At 41.1% G+C, this 20,894-nt stretch overlaps 1 long non-coding RNA gene across 2 annotated transcripts; it reads right to left on the bottom strand.

The window, feature by feature from the left end:
* Positions 1 to 3,162: 3,162 nt before the first annotated feature.
* Positions 3,163 to 19,568, bottom strand: LOC120400254. 2 transcript variants are annotated; one of them, XR_005595647.1, is made up of 3 exons: positions 19,558 to 19,568; positions 18,318 to 18,432; positions 3,163 to 4,008 (listed from the first exon to the last, which is right to left on the bottom strand). It is a non-coding gene; the product is annotated as an uncharacterized LOC120400254 (long non-coding RNA). The 2 variants fall into 2 exon arrangements; XR_005595648.1 differs by lacking the exon at positions 19,558 to 19,568 and adding an exon at positions 19,068 to 19,179.
* Between the last annotated feature and the right edge of the window lie 1,326 nt (positions 19,569 to 20,894).

Below are 20,894 nucleotides of genomic sequence, written 5' to 3'. Positions count from 1 at the left end.
AGAGGGGTAGCCATGTTAGTCTGTATACACAAAATTAAGGAGTCCGGTGGCACCTTAAAGACTAACATTTATTTGGGCATAAGCTTCAGAAGTGGGTTTTTTACTCACAAAAGCTTATGCCCAAATAAATCTGTTAGTCTTTAAGGTGCCAGCAGACTCCTATTAGAATCCAAACACCACCTAACTGTTTCTGTTGTAGGTATATGTTTCTAGAGACGATCAAACCTTAAATTCACACTAATGTAAAAAATGAGCCCTCTTCAAAAAAAAGCATAAAAGTGTGTGTGTGGATGGGTGTGTGTTTTCTGTTCTCTCCTCTGGGAAACTTGGTGAAAGTGTGAGATGAAAGGGGATATGTTAAGTAGAAACAGATATCTGAAAATTCTCACAAGGTCTGGTTTGTGTCCAGTATTTTCCACTAAGAAGTTTGGAAGTAGCTAGTAGCCTTGAAAGGTGCATACATTGACAGTATATGAGTTTTCATGAGTACTTCAAGACCTTTTTGGCAATTCTTAGATCCTCAGAGCTCCCTTCTTTTCTCAGCTATAAACACTGTTCTCGAAGCAGTATTACATAATTACATTATTATTCATAACACCACCGTTCTTTTCATGTTCAAATAGACTTACAAATATTAAGGGATTAATCCTCACAATACCCATTCAGTGTAGGTATTAGTAAGTAGTAGTTGCCTCCATGGTAGAGTCTCCACTGACCTGGAAAGGGCATCCAAGGTTTAATTATGTCTTTTGTGATATTATACATTAGGGTTACAGGGGAATCTATATGGCATATAAACTACTACTGTTTCAATAGGCATTGGTTATGGATAGAGATGGTTAGGAATTTTCTGTTTAAATGTTTCTGTTGGAAAATGCAATTTCTACAAAAATCAAGGTTTTCCATGGAAAAAAGTTTAAATTTTGCCAATATTTTATTCCAGGTTGGATCAATCGATATTGAAATATTTCAGTTTTGACCTAAATTCAAATGTTTTATTTTGAGTCAGTTCAACATTAATCTGTGTTCAACTGAGCTGCTACAATGCCTCATGGAAATTGTAATTAGCGTGCCTCTTGGCTTCACATTCCCTTATGGGTAGACTTGGCAGAATTTCATTGTCATTTTTAAAAAAAATTACAATAGATATGGGTGCTTATTTTCAGCATTTTTATTTTTTTTAAATCAATTTACATTTTCATAGTTACACAAAATTATGGATTTAAAGTTTTTTTTAGTGATTTAAGTTTTCACTGTTTCAGGAAGTCATGCAGGGTGTCAAACAATTATTTAATGACAGTAGACATTGAGATTCAAAAAGTAAAGCTTCATAACTGCTTAAATATAAATTGCCAACATCACATGTCAAAATATACAAAATAAATATCTTTAAATCAACAACTCATACCTGGTTTTACCTATTCATTTGCTAGTCCATTTCTATTGAGACTAATTCAAAAGTCTAAATGACTGGATTGTGTTTCTAAGAAGTTCTCAGGAAGCAGTTTTCTTTACCTAGTTTTAAATTTTGATTATTAGCGATGGAAAAGTGGGTAGGTCCAGGGAGTGACTGGAGCCAGAGCAGCAAAGAGAGGATTCATTGCTTGCCCTGGACAATCTTCACCAGTTGCGCTCCTATGGAGAGCATGTTATGAGTGCTCTACATCTGCATATATGTAAATAGTTAATACATATGCTGCCAATAGATGGTGCCTATTAATATGTAACATAGTTCCTGAGTTTTGTAGGACTATTGAACTTTGTTGTACACTGCAAATGGCTTCCTCTGTGTAGCTCTTAACAGAGCATAGAGAACAGCAGCAGGCGATGAGAGCCATTTCTGGAACAGTGCCTTGGGATCTGGCTCTTCTAGATGAAAGATTCTTCCTAAACGTATGATGCTATTGTAAAAAGGACTTAAACTTTTTGAAGCTACACTCTTTTGAATGTCTTGACTTCTGATTGAAGCCCCAAAAATAGTTTTGTTGGGAATGGTGTTATACGGTACAAATTGTATACGTTTTTAGAGATCATTGAAAGAATGTGATGTGTTAATAAAGAGCAGTATTGTACATGTTAATGGTGACAGCGTCTCACTGATTCTCAGAAGTCAGAAATTTTGCAGAGCACCACTCATCTTATGAATTTTTTCTGTAACCTTCTCCTGAGTCCTGGCCCAGCTTGTGATGTTCTGATTACAGTAATTATTCTGTCTTGTTACTCATACGTTGCATAAGATGTGTTTAAAGCATCTATCAACAGAAGAACAATTATGTCTGTGGAGCTCAAGGCACACTTTTCTGGCTGGTGTGATTTCTATGGGGTGATTTATTTTACAGTTAGTGCGTAAGGAGTTCACACATTTTGTAAGTTTTTTAAAAAGTTACATAGAATTGCCAGCACCTCAAGCAGCATCTAAGGCCAAAACAAAAATATGGAAGAAAATACCATTGTCCTGAATACCATTATTTAATTAGGTAATGGCAACATGCTGACTGTGTGGTGGTTTACATCACTTGACCTTTATTCTAAAACATCCCCAACTATCATTATAACCCTGTTTCCGTTGCACATGCCCAACATATCTTTAAGCATCTGTATAAATATAAAATCACTCCCCAAACTTTGGAACTAATTTAGACATTTTTTGACAGTTTAGGTTTTCTTCTGCCAAAATACTGACACACGCTTACCACATAAATACAGTTATAATGCGCTGGTCATGATTTTAACTTACCACATACAATTTGATAACATTTTCATTTTCCATATTTTTAGAATGGGTTGAAAATACTTTGATTACTTCTCTTTCTTTGGAGGTTAGTTTTGTATAAATCCCTGAAAGTTTGGATGCTTATCTGAACTGGATGCATATTCACTTCCGTGTCCTGATAAAACAGCCACCACATTCCTCCCTAGAAACAGTTAATTAACCCTTGTACATAGTTTGTATAACACTTTGCGAAGCACTTTAGGATTCTCCAAGATGAAACACACTATGTAATTAGAACTAGTTGGAAATTTTTATTGAAACATTCTTTCTATGGGAAAGGGTCAGTTTTGACTAAATTTCCTCTTTTTGAAAAACAAATTGAAAAGTAAAGTATTTAGACGTTGTTGAAAGTGACAGGTTTCAACAGTTTCAAAACAAAAAATTCCAGTTTCCTGCTTCAAAATTACTTTTCATTTAAAAAGTTAAGCTAATTATAGTGAACATTTAAAAAGGTGAAAAATCGAAATGAAATGGTTCGATTGACCTGAACCAAGTGGTTAGTTTTGTTTGCAGATTTCCAGTATATGCAAATTTTCAAAATTGCTTTCCCCCCCCCCCCCCAGTTCAGGACAGGAACATCTTTCCAAATCTCGTGTTTTCCTGGGATGGGGAAAAAAAAATCTAATTTCCTGCCTTGCTCTCTATATATTTTAAGCAATCGAAAATGTTAAGGCTTCTTCCCTATTTTTAATCCTATCCCTATTTCGTCCCATCCAGTCAAATTATCCTTCTTTAAATCTAATCCAATTTTTCTGATCCCGCCCCTCTTCTTAACTATTGATATCCAATACCAACTAATTTTCCCTTGCCCCAAAGAGGGTATTGAATCACTCACAGCTAGCCCTATGTCCATTTCACTTCCTTTCCCCAGTATGCCTCCTACCTTCAATGAGATCAGTTTGAGTTTGAAGCGGGGAAATTAGGTTAAATCTGAGGCTAGTTCTTATGTTTCCTAGGCAGATTACATCCTGTCTTCACTGATCAAGTCAGGTGCAGCACTGTCCAGACTCTTCCTCTAGAAGAATGGATGGCCAAACACAACGTATTTCTTCAAAGGTGAAGCGAGGAAAGGGGTCTAAAAAGGCTTCAAGAGGGCTTCAAATGAAGGCTCTTAAGGTCTCTCAGAGGGCATTAGATAGGAACTTCAAGCTCTAGGTTTCAAAAAGGTTGGGGATTTCAAATGCAAACTTCTGAAGGAGCAGCCCAAGGCATCAAAGAGGCTTCTAAAGAGGTGCCTAGTCAAAAGAAATAAATGCAAGATTCTTTAAACAGAAAATCTTATCCTCAGGGTGGAGTTAGACAAGCAATCTTAAAAGGAAGCAGTACCACATATTCTTACTGTCTGAAAGCAATGGTAGATGCATAACAGAGGATTCAGACTTCTGAAATTAGAGAAATCTCCGATTTCTTTTTTTTAAAAATTATTTGAAAGAAAATGGATTTCAGCCTGTCACGGTGCATGGAACACTCTTTTAAAGACTTTACCGATACTATTTTATTGGGCTGGTTTGAAGTAAAGGCGTGCAATTGGGCTAGAACTGTCTGAACAAATACCGCACACAGCTGAAGGCTGTCAGTACTGGGAGTAGTGAATGAGGGGCTGTAAAGAAACAATCCCCTTCAAACATTTACAGACATCCTAGCATGCTCTCAAATTTATTTTTCATAAAATGTTCTAAGAAAGTAGGGCTTTCTTTCAATCACTGGTTCTGCCCCATTTCCTGGCATTACATATCTCAGCCTTTAAATATGCTGCCTTAAAACTGTTTTGTGATTTTCATTTTAGCCTTCTTTCTATGAGAGATATGCAGTGAATTCCCTGCTGAAACCCGCATGGCAGGATGATTAGACAGGCATTGTACTGTGCAAGAATTTCTGAAATTAAAAAAATAGCAACACAAAAGTCCTTTTCTGCTCTTCTTTAGTCATTAAAAACTTACAGCATAACTAGAGCTGGTTAAAAAACAAATGTAGACATATTTCTGCAAAAATAGTTCCTCAAAATTGTCTACGATATTTCAATTGATTCTAGTCATACAAGAGATTAGACTGGTCCAAAATGCCAAGTGTCTCCCCCAGCAGGCACATACTTTGGATTTGAATGCTGATGTGAATTTTGCAACTTTGAGCTCCCTATGTAATGGCCTGTACCCGAGGCCCTAATCATAATGATCCACAAGATTGGGAAAGTTGGAATTTGGATCTGAATCCAGATCCAAATATGCATCTTATTCCCTCCTCTTAGAGGGCATCATTTAAAAGAAAGCAGGATGATGAACAGAGCTGTAGTGCTTTGCCAGATTAGTTAGAGAAATGTCAGGCAATGAGATTCCTCATTTTATTCAATTGCATAATCTTGTATCAAAAAAAGTCCTGCACCTTATAAAGTTGATATAATTTAATACAATTGATACAATTTAAAGCAGTTTGGAATTCTTCTTGAGAGCAACAGAAAGCTAAGCAAAAAAGTTTATGGGCCTTATTCTCATTTACACTAAGGCCTCTTTACACCACTCTGGCAGTGTAAAGGAGCCTTAGAATGAGTAAATTCACCTTAATGCTCTTTTATACTAGCAGACCAGTGTAAAGGAGCCCTAGTATAAATGAGAATCAAACCCTTTGTGTCCAGACACAGCTACACAATGCAACCTACAGTATTTTAATTCCCTTACAGCACCTTATGATATCTGATGCATTTCAGAGATTGAATTGGGGCTAAAATGTGATTGGTGCAATTCTGTTGAAGAATCTTGACCTAAGTATTACATCAGCAGAGAATTTGGTATATAATGTGCTGTTTCTGCCATCCAACTATTTTTCCCAGTCCCTCCCCTTTTCAGGTGGAGCTGGTGAGACGTTTGGCTATGAAATAAACATGTACACCAACGTCATTCAAACATTTGTGCCTTTGCTCCAGCACAAATGTGAAACATAGGTCTACTCTGGAGCCCAAATGCAAGGTAATCATTAGTACGTGTAGTCATCCCTTGAAATGAATACTGTGGTGAACATTCAGGTATTATTTTCTGTGCTGCATACTGTAATATCTTAAACTGATCTCCTACATGTGCCCAGTCAGGACTTTGGAACAACCAACAGTCTATAAAGAATCGAACCCAAGATTACATGAGAAACCATGCATGCTAGGACAGGATACTTTAGAGCATGAACTTGTGTGCTTTTTTCTTTAATAGTGAGCCTTACTGCATACATTAGAAATTGGCAGGAACACATGATGGATACATATCAAACAAATAGCTTTTGGCTCAAATGAAGTTCATTCACTGGCAAAAGAGAAGATAAATTCCAACATGCATCCGACGAAGTAGTTATTCACCCACGAAAGCTCATGCTCCAATACGTCTGTTAGTCTATACGGTGCCACAGGACTCTTTGCTGCTTTTACAGATCCAGACTAACATGGCTACCCCTCTGATACTTGATAAATTCTCAGACTTTAAAAAAACAAAACAAAAAAACTAACAAATCAATAGCAACCAGCTGGGGAAAATGGCAAAGTCAAGCCTAGCATTAAAACAATTGCTGTTGAAAAATAAAAATAAATAAATAAAATAAAGTCTACAGTGGCAAAAGTCGGCTAGTTCACACTGACAAGGACTCGCTGGTTATGTCAGGTGATAATGTTTGATATATTTTGTTGAAATTCAGCATGTGGGTCTTTTCTTATCCTAGAAACCCCAGGATAATGGAACTACAAGTTGACATGTACAGGTGTGCAATTGTGTTTGGTAGCTGCTTTTTCAAAAGTACAGTTGTAAATGTAGAAATTAAAAAATTGTGGTTAAGGCTACAAAGCCCCACAATGCTCATTCCCCCTTCCCTCATTTTCTGAATTGGTAGAATAAACATTTAAGTACACTTTAAGTACAGTCTGAACTTATTTCACTGTCTTAGAGATGCATTGTCTTGCAACTCTTTCCTCCCGCTGCGTCCAGGTTACACTACTTGATTAATTAATGATTTTACTAATAGTTCCATAAGTGATGAATGTGAAATTGTTTTCAAACTGTTTCCTTGCTCGCTGCTGTTCTCTTCCTGCTTCCTTTATATCTGACCTGACCTAGTCTCAGTAGTGTTCCATCCTGCACTATCCAAAGCAGAATAGGTTTTTGTTTTTTCTAAAAATCAAGAGCAGTTCCAACAGCATACCGATTCCCATGAAATGGTGTCTGTAGACCTAGTAAATACCACCACTCACGATGGACAGGTTCAGTGAGGGTAAAAGAAAAGAAAATAGATGAGAGGGGTGGGGGGGTTGTTGTTTTGGTTTGGTTTAGAATTTAGCTCAAATCTGGTGTGGGAAGAGGCAGGAGAATGCTGCTATAGCTCTCACTCTAGTGAAACTGAACTGACAGTACATTCCATGCAGGAAACAAATCAGCCTGCCTGCATTTTGAAGAAAGAACTTTACTTTCCAAAGTAACTTTGTGTTATAGAAAAGTCAGATTATGCAGTTGATGTGAATTTATGGGAAATGACTTCTGAACTAAAATCATACCCAACTGTCCAGATGAAACTGAAGACCAAGATTTCTGTACCCAAGTGTGTAGAATTTGAGTGCAAGTCTGCGTAGATCTTTGACAAACCAGGGCCGCCCAGAGGGGGGGGGCAAGAGGGGCAATTTGCCCCAGGCCCCGAGCCCCACAGGGGCCCCCACGAGAGTTTTTCGGGGCCCCTGGAGCGGGGTCCTTCACTCGCTCCGGGGGCCCTGGAAAACTCTTGCGGGGCCAGGCGCAGGAGCTTCTTCACTCCCGGTCTTCGGCGGCAGGGGGTCCTTCCGCTCCGGGGCGGAAGGACCCCCCGCTGGCGAATTACTGCCGAAGACGGAGCAGGACCTGCCGCCGAAGTTCAGCTCGGTCTTCGGCGGCGGGTCCTGGAAGGAAAGGGCCCCCCGCCGCCGAATTACCGCCGAAGACCGGGCTGCACTTTGGCGGCGGGGTCCCCGACACGGGTCTTCGGGGCACTTTGGCGGCGGGTCCCAGAACGGAAGGGCCCCCCGCCGCCGAAGACCCTGGGCCCCCGGAATCCTCTGGGCGGCCCTGTGACAAACTAGTAGAAATCTTTGGATATCTTCTAACCTATTCTGGGCTTCTAGTATAATGTTTTCCCTGCAAAATATTGAGTTACGTTGCATTGTTTGAAATCTCCAATTGTAAAGCAATAGTTATGAAAACATCCCACTGGGCAGAAATTAGTGAGAATACACATTATGTGCCTCTGCTGGATTTGCTGCCATGAATACCTATGGATGCCAAACATTTTTAGCTTTTACAGGAAGCTTCACTGCTCATGCTCATAAATTTCCAAGTTTTTTCCCCCTCTTTAAACCTCAACTCAGGCTGGATCTTTTGGCAGAAGTTCTTGTGCCTGAACAGAAGATAATATAAGTGGATAAATGGAATAGCATCAAAGGAGGTCTGCAAAGTGTATATCACAGGAAAGTTAAAGAGGGCAATGGGTTTTCACAGTAAGAAAACACATACACAATAAAATGGCTAAGATTAAAGCAAGGTTCTGATCTTCCTCCTCCTCAACAGTTCAACTCCCTGTGCATATTCAGAGTCTTATCTTACTGACTTTATGGAAGGGATAGTCAATAGGCAGACTGTGGGACAAATCCAGACTGCCAGATGCTTTTGAATGGACCCCAACATCTTTTTATTGACTCGTAATTTTTTAATCATTTTCTCTGGAGTCTGGACCTTGACTATACCTTAACCAAGAAATGTGGACCTTGAGAGAAAAATAATTAACTATCCCTGGTTTAGGGTATATCTTCACTGCACAGTTAACTCAGGCTGTCACCTGGGTTTTAGTCCAACACCTCTCCCCACCCCACCCCCCATCTACCATCCACAAAGAAAAAAATCTGACCCAGGTTTGGATGTGTTTTAAGCCTGAGCTATCTTACCCAGTGAAGGGCATACACTAGAGCCCAGGCTCTGATTTAACTCAGGTTGGAATACACACACTTTGCAGTGAGGATACAGTAAATCACTTGTGTACTAATAGTCCTCCGTAGACATGTGGACTCACCCCTGCGGCGCCTCCTGCTGGTTGTCCTCGGGAATTAGCTCATTCCAGCTCCAGAGCGCCTTCTGCAGGCTGGTGATCCACCTGTCCTCTGGCACCATGTCCCTCCTAGGACCTGGTGCCCTGTTACCTGGGGTGCTGCCCCCTGGCAGTAACCCCTCAGTCTTAGGGTCTCCCCTCCCCAGAGAACCCCCACCCACTATTCCCACCTTGCCTCAGTATACAGCTACTGCCAGTCATCATCTAGCCTCATACCCTGGGGCAGACTGCAGTATCAGCCTACTCATCACTGGCAAGGTTGGGTTTAGACCTGCTGCCTTTGCCTACCCCTAGGCTGCCCTCTACAACCCCCAGTACCTTTTAGCCCAATGCTAGGCCGCAGCCTGGGGCTTTCCAGGCTGGAGCTCCCCAGCCCTACTCCACTCAGGTACTTTGTTTCTAGCTCCCTGCAGCCAGGCACATCTCTCTCTACAGACAGAGAGAGGCTCCTGGCTCCCAGCCTCTTTATACGGGCCAGCTGTGGCCTGATGGGGCATGGGCCAGCTGCAGCCACTTCCCAATCAGTCCAGCTTAGTAGCTCCCAGCCACACCCTTCCTCCAGGGGTGTTTTAAGCCCTTCAGGGCAGGAGCAGGGTCAGCACCCTGCTATATCCTCCAATGCTTTCTCACAAGTCCCCACAAAGGACAGACAAGTTTTCCTGCAGCTGAGTAGGACAGAATCCTAGAGTGCCTCAGCACAACCGTGGGTTATGCACCCAGATACAGTGAGCACAGAAACCGTGACAACACAGTAGTGTAGGTTAGGCTTTGCTGTAGGGATCACACTTGCCAATAAACCAAAAATCAAGCTAATCCCATTTCAAAACAAGCCAGTCCCTAAGAACCCCAACACTCTATGTGACTAGATCCCCCTGGCATGTAGTCTGGGACTTTGGTGGGCCTGCTGTGCACCCCTGACTCTCTCCCCCCGCCCCCTTGCCCCTGCTTGCCAGGAGCCGATCAAAAAAAAACAACAAACAAATAAATAAATAAAATTGAGGCAACAAGCTACAAGCCACAACAAACAAGCCAAAAACTAGCCAATAAGCAACTCTCAAGCCAATTAAGCCAAAAACAAACCCAATTTCTGCATTATTTTTGTGGGTTTGGCATGTCTGGTAGGGATGGTCACACATGGGCTAGGCCAGGGGTTGGCAACCTTTCAGAAGTGGTGTGCCGAGTCTTCATTTATTCACTCTAATTTAAGGTTTTGCGTGCCAATACGTTTTAACTTTTCAGAAGGTCTCTTTCTATAAGTCTATAATATATAACTAAGCTATTGTTGTATGTAATGTAAATAAGGTTTTTAAAATGTTTAAGAAGCTTCATTTAAAATTAAATTAAAATGCAGAACCCTCCAGACCAGTGGCCAGGACCTGGGCAGTGTGAGTGCCACTGAAAATCAGTTTGTGTGCCGCCTTCAGCACGTGTGCCATAGGTTGCCTACCCCTGGGCTAGGCTAATGCAGGTGCTCAGACCCAGGTGACAGTCATTGGGTTAACTGTGCAATGAAGACATACGCTTAGTACTTTTTTATTGCTTTTTATTCCTTTACGCCTTGAAGAGCCACCACAACTAAGAGAATGTGGGCTGGATTCTATTACTCGTGCATCATCAACAGACTCATTAACTAAATTCCAAATTAGTTACACTAGGACAAACTTACTGAAGGCAATGGATCTGCACAGGCATCACTGAGGACATAATCTGAAGACAGTGGGTTTCCACAAATGTCACTGAGAGCATAACTGACCATCATAATGTTTGTTACTTCTGGATTATGTGTAAAACCTGCAATTTTTTCCCTTGTAAATAGAGCATAGTTGTCAAGGAACTCATCAAGACACAATAAACATGGAACCCCACCAAAGTCCTTTTGGCAGAGTAAAACCACACTTTATAAATACATCCCTCTAATCTAATTTAGCAACACATGCTAATGAACTGTGGGAAAGGAGAATTTCTCCTGTCTGGGCATGCATTGCTGACGCAAAATGCAAATTATGTTAACAGTAATTTCTTTGTTATGACCAAAGCTTTGCATATATCCAGCCCATGAATTTAAAACTCATTTAAGATTTTTAGGTTTCTGCAAATATTTTTCATGAAAACCAGGTAATAAAACTGCCCTACTCATTATTACTTTTGTGAGACTATTTTCATTTGCAGATATACTGTAGGCACAGAATCTAATAGAATAGTACAAACTTTTGAGGGTTTGCTCTATTGATTTGTTTCAACAGAAAGTATTGGTATGTGGATGCATATTAAAACCCCCTACTTTGATCCCAAGGCAAGAAGAGAAATGTGGAAGGAAATAGGATTTATGATCAACACATGTAGACAATATCATCTCACAGAAAAAAATTCTCTGTTAGGGAGTATAAGGTCTAGACTTGTAAAAAAAACATGGTGATTTTGATTCAAAAGGCTTTGGAAGAAATTTTTTGTTTAGGTAGAGGTGAGTTCACACCCACGGAGCTTTACTTTGAGCTTGGGGTTTGAATGAAAAATGAAACTGCCAAAAAAAACACCATGTTTCATTTGATTCTAAGTAAAAAAAAAAAAAACCTGATGAAACTATTGAGCTCTGCATGGTGATAATCTGAAACCATAAACAGAGATCCCTTCATCGGGACTACCTCCAATGGCCCCTTCTGACAAAAGGCCTCATCCTACACCACAAAAATCAATGAGAGGAATGCAGATCACAAAGACAGAAAATAGGGGAGTTGGCCAGCTGAACTCTTGGATGGAGTGAGGAGTTGGCCATAAACTGGAAACTGGGCTCTTGCTCATCTGAACCTCATCCCCCATTTCATGGACAGGTTTGGGCACCTCTGAGGATCTTTGGAAAATGAGTGATGGATTGGTAAAGTCAGTTTCTGGGTTGGTTAAAAACTTAGTATTACTCCCATAGTCCCACTGAAAATCTCCCTTGCTGAACCGGTAAGATTTTCTTCAGGCAGGCAGAGAAGCCAGACTCCAAGTTTCCACTCCTTAATTTCTTATGGGCTCAACTCTTGGTGATACAGTGTTTGTAAGAAAGGTTGTCTGGCTCCACAGCACAGAAGCAGGAAGCAGGTTTCCGCTGAGCACAGGATAACTAAGAGAGGCCAGACTCCTGAAAATTTATTCCAGAGAAATACATTAGGCCTGATTCTGATATTATTTACACTACCGTACATCAGGAGTAGAGTTATAAAATTAGGGCCTGACTCATCACTCCATTACGCATTTTGCACCTGTCTGGCTTTATTGTAACCACTGAGTTACACTGGTGTAAAACTAGAACAATGCAGTTGTGAATAAGGCCTGTATAAAGCAGATGAGTATAAAACTGTTGGTGAGGTCATAATCATGACCACTGGTCCTAATTCTTCTGTCTGTTAAACCAGTGTAACTAAGGCATAATTCCCCTGACTTTGTAGAGTTACGCCAGTATAAAAGAATGCAAGTGAAAGCAGAATCAGACCCAATGTTCTAAAGGGAACATGAACTTTTATTTTATGGTTCCATTTTTTTAAAGCCATTAGAGCTTAGTTATGGTTATGGATAAAATCCGGTGAGATAGAGACAGATTTCTTTCTAAATAAGAAAAGTAGCATTAGACATATAATAGATCTCATTTTGCAATATGGATGGGAATCTAAGAAAATAAACATTTGCTGCAGAATTTTTTTTCCCCTTCTTTTTTTAGGATGAAAATAATGTAGTGTTTGGGCCATCCTCTCTCTACTAGGTTGTTCTAAACATACAGACTTTAGAGACCTTGCAAGCTGAACTCTTGGATGGAGCGAGGAGCTGGAAACTGGGCCCTTGGCTCATCTGAGCCTCATCCCCCATTTCATGGACAGGTTTGGAAACCTCTGAGGATCTCTGGCAAATGAGGACTGAGTGAATCACTCAGGAATCACTCCAACAGAGAGATCTATCCCAGCACATTTATTAGCATGGACAGAGGCCCCTGTCACTGAAAAGAACTGTCAGCAGGAATATGGCTCCTTCCAGTGAAGACGCCTCAGGAGTGGGGGGATAGTTCCAGACAGTAGCATGAGCATGAACCCCTGTTCAGCCTGCACTGCATGTAAGAATCAGCAATAGAACAAAGGGACCTCATGCTCAGGCTACTGACCAGACCTATTCCCCAGTCCTGAGTTCAAGTTCTGTTTGGGCTTGCTTGGTCCCTGCAGCAACTACACAGGCCTTCTACTGGTAGCCTGAATGGTCCCTTGTCAAACAGCATACGTCTGCTCCAGGGGTTCTCAAACTTCATTGCACCATGACCCCCTTCTGACAACAAAAAATACACCCAGGGCCAGCTCCAGCTTTTTTGCCGCCCCAAGCAGCGAAGCGGAGAAGGGGAAAAAAAAAAAAGATAAAGCCGCAATGAGCGGCTCTTTGGCAGCAGCTCTACTGCACTGCTTCATTCTTTGGCAGCAATTCAGCAGCGGGTCCTTCCCGCCGCAAGGGACTGAGGGACCCGCCGCCGAATTGCCGCCGAAGATCTGGATGTGCCGCCCCTTTCCATTGGCCGCCCCAAGCACCTGCTTGGTTCGCTGGTGCCTGGATCCAGCCCTGACAGGACCCCAGGAGGGGGGACCGAAGCCTGAGCCCGCCCAAGCCCCAGGTGTGGGGGGACAAAGCCTGAGCCCCACCGCCCTGGGTGCGGGGGGGAGGGAGGGGAAGGAGTCAAAGCCCAAGGGCTTTAGCCTCAGGCAGGGGCCTGTAACCTGAGCCCTGCCACCCAGGGCTAAAGCCTTCAGGCTTTGGCCTCAGGCCCCAGCAAGTCCAAGCCAGTCCTGACGACCCCATTAAAATGGAGTTGTGACTCATGTTGGGGTCCTGACCCACACTTTGAGAACTGCTGCTCTACTCCAATCAGAGGACAGCTGGCAGCAGGAAATAGGGTGGGATTATTTATTTTTTGGGGGTCAGCTCTTTAGCCAGCCATGGCTCTGGTGGGTGGAGAAGCCACCTTTTCCCATCCAACCAGGACCCAGGGGGCAGGACCAGCCTTCATAGCACTGCTTCTGTTCCATGGAGTAGGGGCTCCATGGTAGGTATACAAATGATCTTTTACCAACTGTTGCTAAACTCTCATGCTATAGAGTAGTTGCAATCTAAATAGGGAAGCAAACAACAACAACAACAAAAGTACCTGGGTGTCATTGACTGGATATTGAAGCCAGCAAAACTCAGGATTCTCCAGTATCTTATACCTTGCAGTTGTTTATACCTACATGAAGTGAATTTAACGTGTTCCCATTCTGATACAGCTAGTATTATACAGAGGGGTAAAAGGTCGTAGCGAATGAGATCCAAAAGGTCTTCCTTGAAGTTGCTGCTCCCAACAAGCACATCTCACAGCTAGAACATACACAGCATTTACCTTTGGATTAATATTTAACCTGCTTTAAAGTATGAATGGAAAGATTTTTTGATAAATGGAATGGCCCAGTGTACATAATACACCGACAGCTGGAAGTGTAACCATGTTGACTGCCCATGTTTAATAACCTCAGTACAAACTAGATAAGGTTCCTTCCCATCATTCCTGGTTAATAAACAAACAGAGCTGGCCCCTCAAATGCAAGAATGACAATGGACAACACAGTTTCTTAAATCAGCACAGTTTTCAGTGAAAAAGAGCAGATTCTTATGCTCAGTCTCTCTCACCTCCCCCATACACATGAAGACGAGTTTTGCATTTAGTTCTGAGAGTGGCTATTTCCATGGTCACCTATATTTAAATCAATATCTATTACATGTTAAAATGAAACATTAAGACACCAACATGTACTGGCAGCCCTACAGGGCTGTGCTAATCTATTGGTATGAAATTTCATGGGGAAAATAGCTTCAAAGAAAGATGCAATCATCTCACTGCCCAAACTATTCATGTTTGCAGAATGTTGGCTTTGGCACTGAAGTTTGCAAAGTTCAGAATTTTGATCTTTAACTTTATCTGAATCAAAATAAACATTTTGAGTTATTCGTTTTTTAAAAAGAATAGGAGAATTTTGGAGTGAAACAAAGATTATTTTGCATTCAAAAGCATTTCTATTTTTGAGCTTTAAAGACATCCTAGTGACATCTAAATAATTAATATTAAAAAATATAAAAAAAAAATCCTCCAGAAAAACGTTGACATAGAGGAATGTTCCTAATGTTCTGAAGAGAAATAGTGTGAGCCAGTGGATAGAGCATTGGATGGCACACAGGAGACCACTAGCCTGCTGGGTGACATTGGGCAAATCATGAAAATTCCCTGTGCCTCAGTTTCCCAATCCATAAAATGAGAAGAATTACCTCCTTTGTCAAGTGTTTTGAGATCAACAGATGAAAAATGCTACATAAGAAGTAACATTGTTTTATTAAACAGTCTAAAGCAATGCTTCTACTCATTATTGTAATTGGTACCTAATAATACAGTGATGGGCATTTCAGAAATCTGTAGATAGTAATGTTGTAAGTACAATTGGTTTTCCATCAAATGTTCAGAAAATCCAAAAAAGTAAAAGTCCCAAATTAATCATAAATTGGAAAAATGGATCCTGATTCTATAAAAAACAAAACAAAAAAAAAAAACATAGCAGCAAAAATACCTAGGAAAATTTCATGGGAATTGTTACATTTTGTTTCTGGACTGAGCTCTTCAGCTCACAAACCCCAATTCCATGGCAGTTTTCCCAGGAATATTCAGAGTTAACGTGCTCTGGGACAACATGATTACATCTCCTTTTTATAACTGGAACACAACTCTTCCTTGGCACAGATATCTAAGCACGTCTTTTCTATTGAATCAGCACAGTTTTCAATGAAAAAGAGCAGGTTTATGATATGCTGAGAGACAGAAGTTGTCCAAAGCCAGAGAAGATATGCCATATGGCCAATATTGTAAAAATGTTGTTCTAATTTGCTGTTCTCTGAAATACCAGCTTCAGAACCCTCCTCTGACCACTTCAAAACTTGAAGAGTTACAGTGGGATATGGCTCCTTGATGCTGAGGACACTCACTTGCATTTGTTAACTCTACTTCTGGTTATTAACAATTTATTTTATCACTGTGTGTGTATGGAGTCTACAAGATTATTGTGGATAATTATCCAAGGGGAAAATAAAAATAGTATGTACCTGGTTTCCATCACATCAGACACTCGAGTCTTGTAATCTATAAGGGACTAGGTGCTGAAATCTTTCAGTCAGCCTGGAGAAGCTAAATACAATTTCTGAAAATGACCATTTCTATGCATGATGTTTTACAGATCTTTTAGTGCTCCATTACAAAAATTAATGTTGCACGAACAAATACAGTCCTGGTAAATGGACAGTGACTGTCCCTTCCACTGTGACCATGGAAGCATATCGACAGATAGTTTAGTCTTTGATGGAAGGCAGCTGCTGAATCCTCTCCCCCTGCACTAACTCACAATATAACATTACTAGGAAAAATGTAGTCACAGTTTCTTGCGACAACACCTAAAGCAGCATATATGTAATATACTGAAAAGAGGCGAGGGAACACTGGAAGTTGTAATTACAGTGTTCAAGTGAATATGAAGTCTTGAAATGCCTGAAGTCGGAGTTTAAAAATAAGTTATAGGAAATTGCACGTATTGCATGATTTAATGCACAAAATATGAGAGGGTAAGGTAGGCTATAACTGTGCCAGCTACTCTATGAGTGGGTACCCTGCAGCGTAGACAGAGGTTGGAAATGAATGAATCTCTGCAGATACACTTGAACCTTCTCTAAATGATGAAAACTAAAGGTAATAATTGAAGATATACACCTATCTCCTAGAACTGGAAGGGACCTTGAAAGGCCATTGAGTCCAGCCCCCTACCTTCACTAGCAGGACCAATTTTTTTTTTTTTTGCCTCAGATCCCTAAAGTGGCCTCCTCAAGGATTGAACTCACAACCCTCAGGTTTAGCAGGCCAATGCTCAAACCACTGAACTATCCCCCCCCCAACTAGTATGTTTAGCAAATATATTAGCTAACACAAGTGAATTAACATGTTGCTAAAGACCACTTGGCACACATTAGACAAAGATAGTTGGTTTTTTTTTTTAAAAGCATGGCTTAGAGATTTGAGTTTAATTAATTCAAGTCACCAACTAGAACTACCGGAATGGCTCCTTCCACCATGCCCCCCCTTTCTAATTAATGGTTAGGTTTTTTGCTTCTGCTATTCACCCCTCCCCCATTATGCTATAGGAGGCCTGACCCACCTTCTTAACTGGAAGTCTTTGGGGTCTTGTTTTAGAAGGAGGAACTACTCATGGGAAGAGAGGCAAGGAGGGTAATAATTGGAGATACACCAATTTCCTAGAACTAGAAGGGACCTTGAAAGGTTATTGAGTCCAGCCCCCTGCCTTCACTAGTAGGACCAATTTTTGCCCCAGATCCCTAAGTGGCTCCCTTAAGGATTAAATGCACAACCCTGGGTTTAGCAGGCCAATGCTCAAACCACTGAGCTATCCCCTGTAGGGAAATAGAGTCACCAGTTTCCCAGTGCTGTGAGCTTTCCAGCCCACACTTGAACTTTTGTGAGTCTGAACTTAGATTTGCAAGCATATTGAATCTCACGCCCAAGTCTTGGACTAAGTGGACTTGAGGGTCAGTGTGAACACTGCACACAACTCTAGTCTATTCTTTGTTTAATATACAGCATAAGTTAAATTACTGTTCAACATGTGCAGCAAACTGAACTTTTTAAAATTACCAAAAAGCAGAAATGTTTATACAGGTCTCATTCAGACACAGGCAGCAGAACCTGGAATTTAAAACTCTCAATCTACTGGATCCACATCACAAAGCTTTCCCAGAGGAATATGCACAACCTTGAAAGATTTACAGCTATATATTTCAGTCCAAAGTTTCACCTAATCTCATGGCCTCTTTAAAAATTCTGCCCACTTTGTGTGTTTTTTTCTGTTGCTATGCTTGTTTGCAAATTCCACCATCTTTTCTGCAGCATTTTGTGCAACTTTTCATTGGTTTGTGTGACAATTATTTGAAAAACTATAGAGGTAAGAAGCATGTTTACATTTCTCTGAACCCAATGTAGATCCAAAATTAACTTGTTTCACATTAAGTAAAAATTATTTCCACGGCATAGCCTAAATACTCATTTGTGTTTGGATGCTAATCAGATAGAATAACCACTTGGTAGCCAAAAAAAGATTTAAATTTGTTAACATTAAAGAAAGCCTCCACAATCCATTCATATATTTTCTATAGTATATTATGTTGCCGCCAAAGTCTGGTCAGTTGTATTCATATATGACTAGGTGTAATAGAGATACATCTCCATGTTTACTTATAAAAAATGCGTATACACTAAATGGAAAATTTCTAAAATGATTGTGATAAAAATAGTAAAAATATTGGGGAAAAGTTCATGAAAAATGTGTCAATTTTGAACCAGGTAAAATGGACATACCTTAGAAATTTCAGTAAACTGTTTTCCCATTTTTCTACCATGTCTATGTGGATGTGTTCCAGGCTGAGGCAATGGGATAACTTCTCAGAGCTTCTTAGAATACTCTGATAGAAACCTGGCAAGGCAATACGGTAGGTGTGGATATTCAAACACATTTGACATGGAGTCCTGGCATGAATTAAGCTGCATACTCAACCATGTTGCTTCACTGAGTTTGTCATGAATAGTTTTGAAAAAACAAACCAGGCTGTACCTGTAGCATAGGTGTGACGCTAATGAACACCAACACTGAACAATATTCCTTACAACTGGACACTACTTTTACTTGAAATGAGCACACTTCAGGTCCAGAGACCAACATTTAGGTGCCTCTGGTAACCACAGAACCCCCACTCAGCTGCTGCCTAAGCCTGTAGGCATCTAAACTTTGTAGATATTAAAATCCCCTAAATTTCAGCAGCTGGCCATGTGCACGGCTACCTAAGTCCTAAGACCACTGAGCAGCTCAGCTCCTATCTCATGCCTAAGCCCAGAAGGGATCCATAAACTAGGTTTTCCCCCTCACCTGCCTTGCCTGCAGGGCACAATCCCATAGGCCTGCTCTAAGCACATGTAACCACCCACAAGAGACAGGAAGAAGACACAAGAGTGAAATCACTGTTCCACATGAGGCGGGGAGGGACTTGAACTTAGGTCTCCTACAGTGTGAGTGAGTATTCTAACCACGGAGCTAAAGGGTAAAAGACTGACCTGATTTAGGTACTCAGCTCCAGGAGAGGGGTCATGGTTGTGAATCCTGAATGGAGACAGGTGCCTAAGTTCCTTGGAGTGGCAGGGCTTTGGCCACACTCATCTCCTCAGCATTTCCTACTGGGTAGCATAAGCAGCTCTCTGCTCAGCTTGCAGTCTTCTGTGAATCCCTTTTTAAGTGCCTAACTATCCCCCTGGACACCTAACTCAGCGTTGTGAATTCCATTAGGTGACCTGACACCTCAAAGTTAGGCACTGCAACACCTAAATCCTTGAGAATCAAGCCCTTATTGCATCAGCCTTGTAAGTGCTGCCTCTTTCCCGTTTTCTAGTAGTTCAGATATTGATGCTCAACACACCAAATGTTTGAAAGCACTTAAATTCATAATAGATCTGAGTACACCTCAGAGTAAATCTCTTACTCATAATTCTACTCTATTGTATACCTTGAAATATGTATTAACTACTTATGCTAAACAATCTGTTCCACCTTGTATTTACTTGTGACTCTCTGAGTAAGTTTCCCAGACCCGAAGAAGAGCTCTGTGTATGCACAAAAGGTTCTCTCTCTCTCTCTTTCAACAACAGAAGTTGGTCCAATAAAAGATATGACCTCACCCACCTTGTCTCGCTAATATCCTGGCACAGACATGGCTACAAACATTGCATACACATAGCTCACAGTCATACTATGTTCATCACTACAACTGGCAAACACCTGTGGTTTATTAACCACATACTTTGTTGTAGATACTGATGCTGCCAGGTTCAAAATAGCTTTGTAAAACCCATGTGGATTCATTTTAGAGGATGATTGATCCTCAAAGCAATCATCCTGTTTTTATAATGGCTAAAGTAGTTAGAGGCTCATATGATTCCTTTCTGCTCCTTAAAACCTGGGATTTTTCTAGCAGACATATAGAAAACATCAGATTTTATAGGAACATTTAGGCTTATTTACAGTAATTATCCCCTGGTATTGGAGAAACAAGAGATAAGGTCAACTTGCTGTGGAACTTCCACCAGCTAACATATATAGGCTTTCCCATCAATTAGTGTAGGTCCTGCTGGTTCCAGTTGCCCTTTCTCCTCCTCCCTCTCACCCCTGACTATAAAACCAACTGCCTCCCTTTTTCCTCCTTACTGAAATGCCTAGCTGTGTCCTCTGGAGTAACCTTTAATTAGTAGCCTGCTTGTAGCTATTACATTCAATGTTTGGTTCCTCATTTCTGCCCTTATGTGCTTTGAACTACAGTACAAGAGGATGGAGAAGAGGGACATGCAAATAGCATCAAGCCAGGGCCGCCTGAGGGGGAGAGGGGACAAGTGGAGCAATTTGCCACAGGCCCCGGGCCCCGCAGGGCCCCCCACGAGATATAGTATTCTATAGTATTGCAACTTTTTTTAATGGAACAGGTCTTCAAAATTGCTTTGCCCCAGGCCCCCTGAATCCTCTGGGTGGCCCTGCATCAAGCAAACTGAGTACTCTCGCAAACCTGGACTGAAGTTTGCAGAGGGAATAGAACCAGAATCCACCTGATTTCAGGTGAGATTCATATGAACCTTTCACACAGCCCTATTCTCTAATCAGAGAGGGACATGCCAGTCTTGTTCTCTCTCACATTGGTTAGATCCAGTCCTTGTGCCCAGGGCACTTAGGCCATGACTCTCCCTCAAGAGCATGCATAGATAATAAAATCAGGGGGGAAAACCATTAAAACATTTATTATAATTGTAAAATAAGCAGTTTTATAACCACACTGTACAGAGGTTTGTCACAATGTTCACACCATGGGGCAATAATGCCCTTATACAATAGGTGCTTTG

The sequence above is a fragment of the Mauremys reevesii genome, linkage group 3 (assembly GCF_016161935.1).
Source record: "Mauremys reevesii isolate NIE-2019 linkage group 3, ASM1616193v1, whole genome shotgun sequence".
NCBI classification, from domain to species: Eukaryota; Metazoa; Chordata; order Testudines; family Geoemydidae; genus Mauremys; species Mauremys reevesii.
This window is presented reverse-complemented; position numbering and strand designations above follow the sequence as displayed.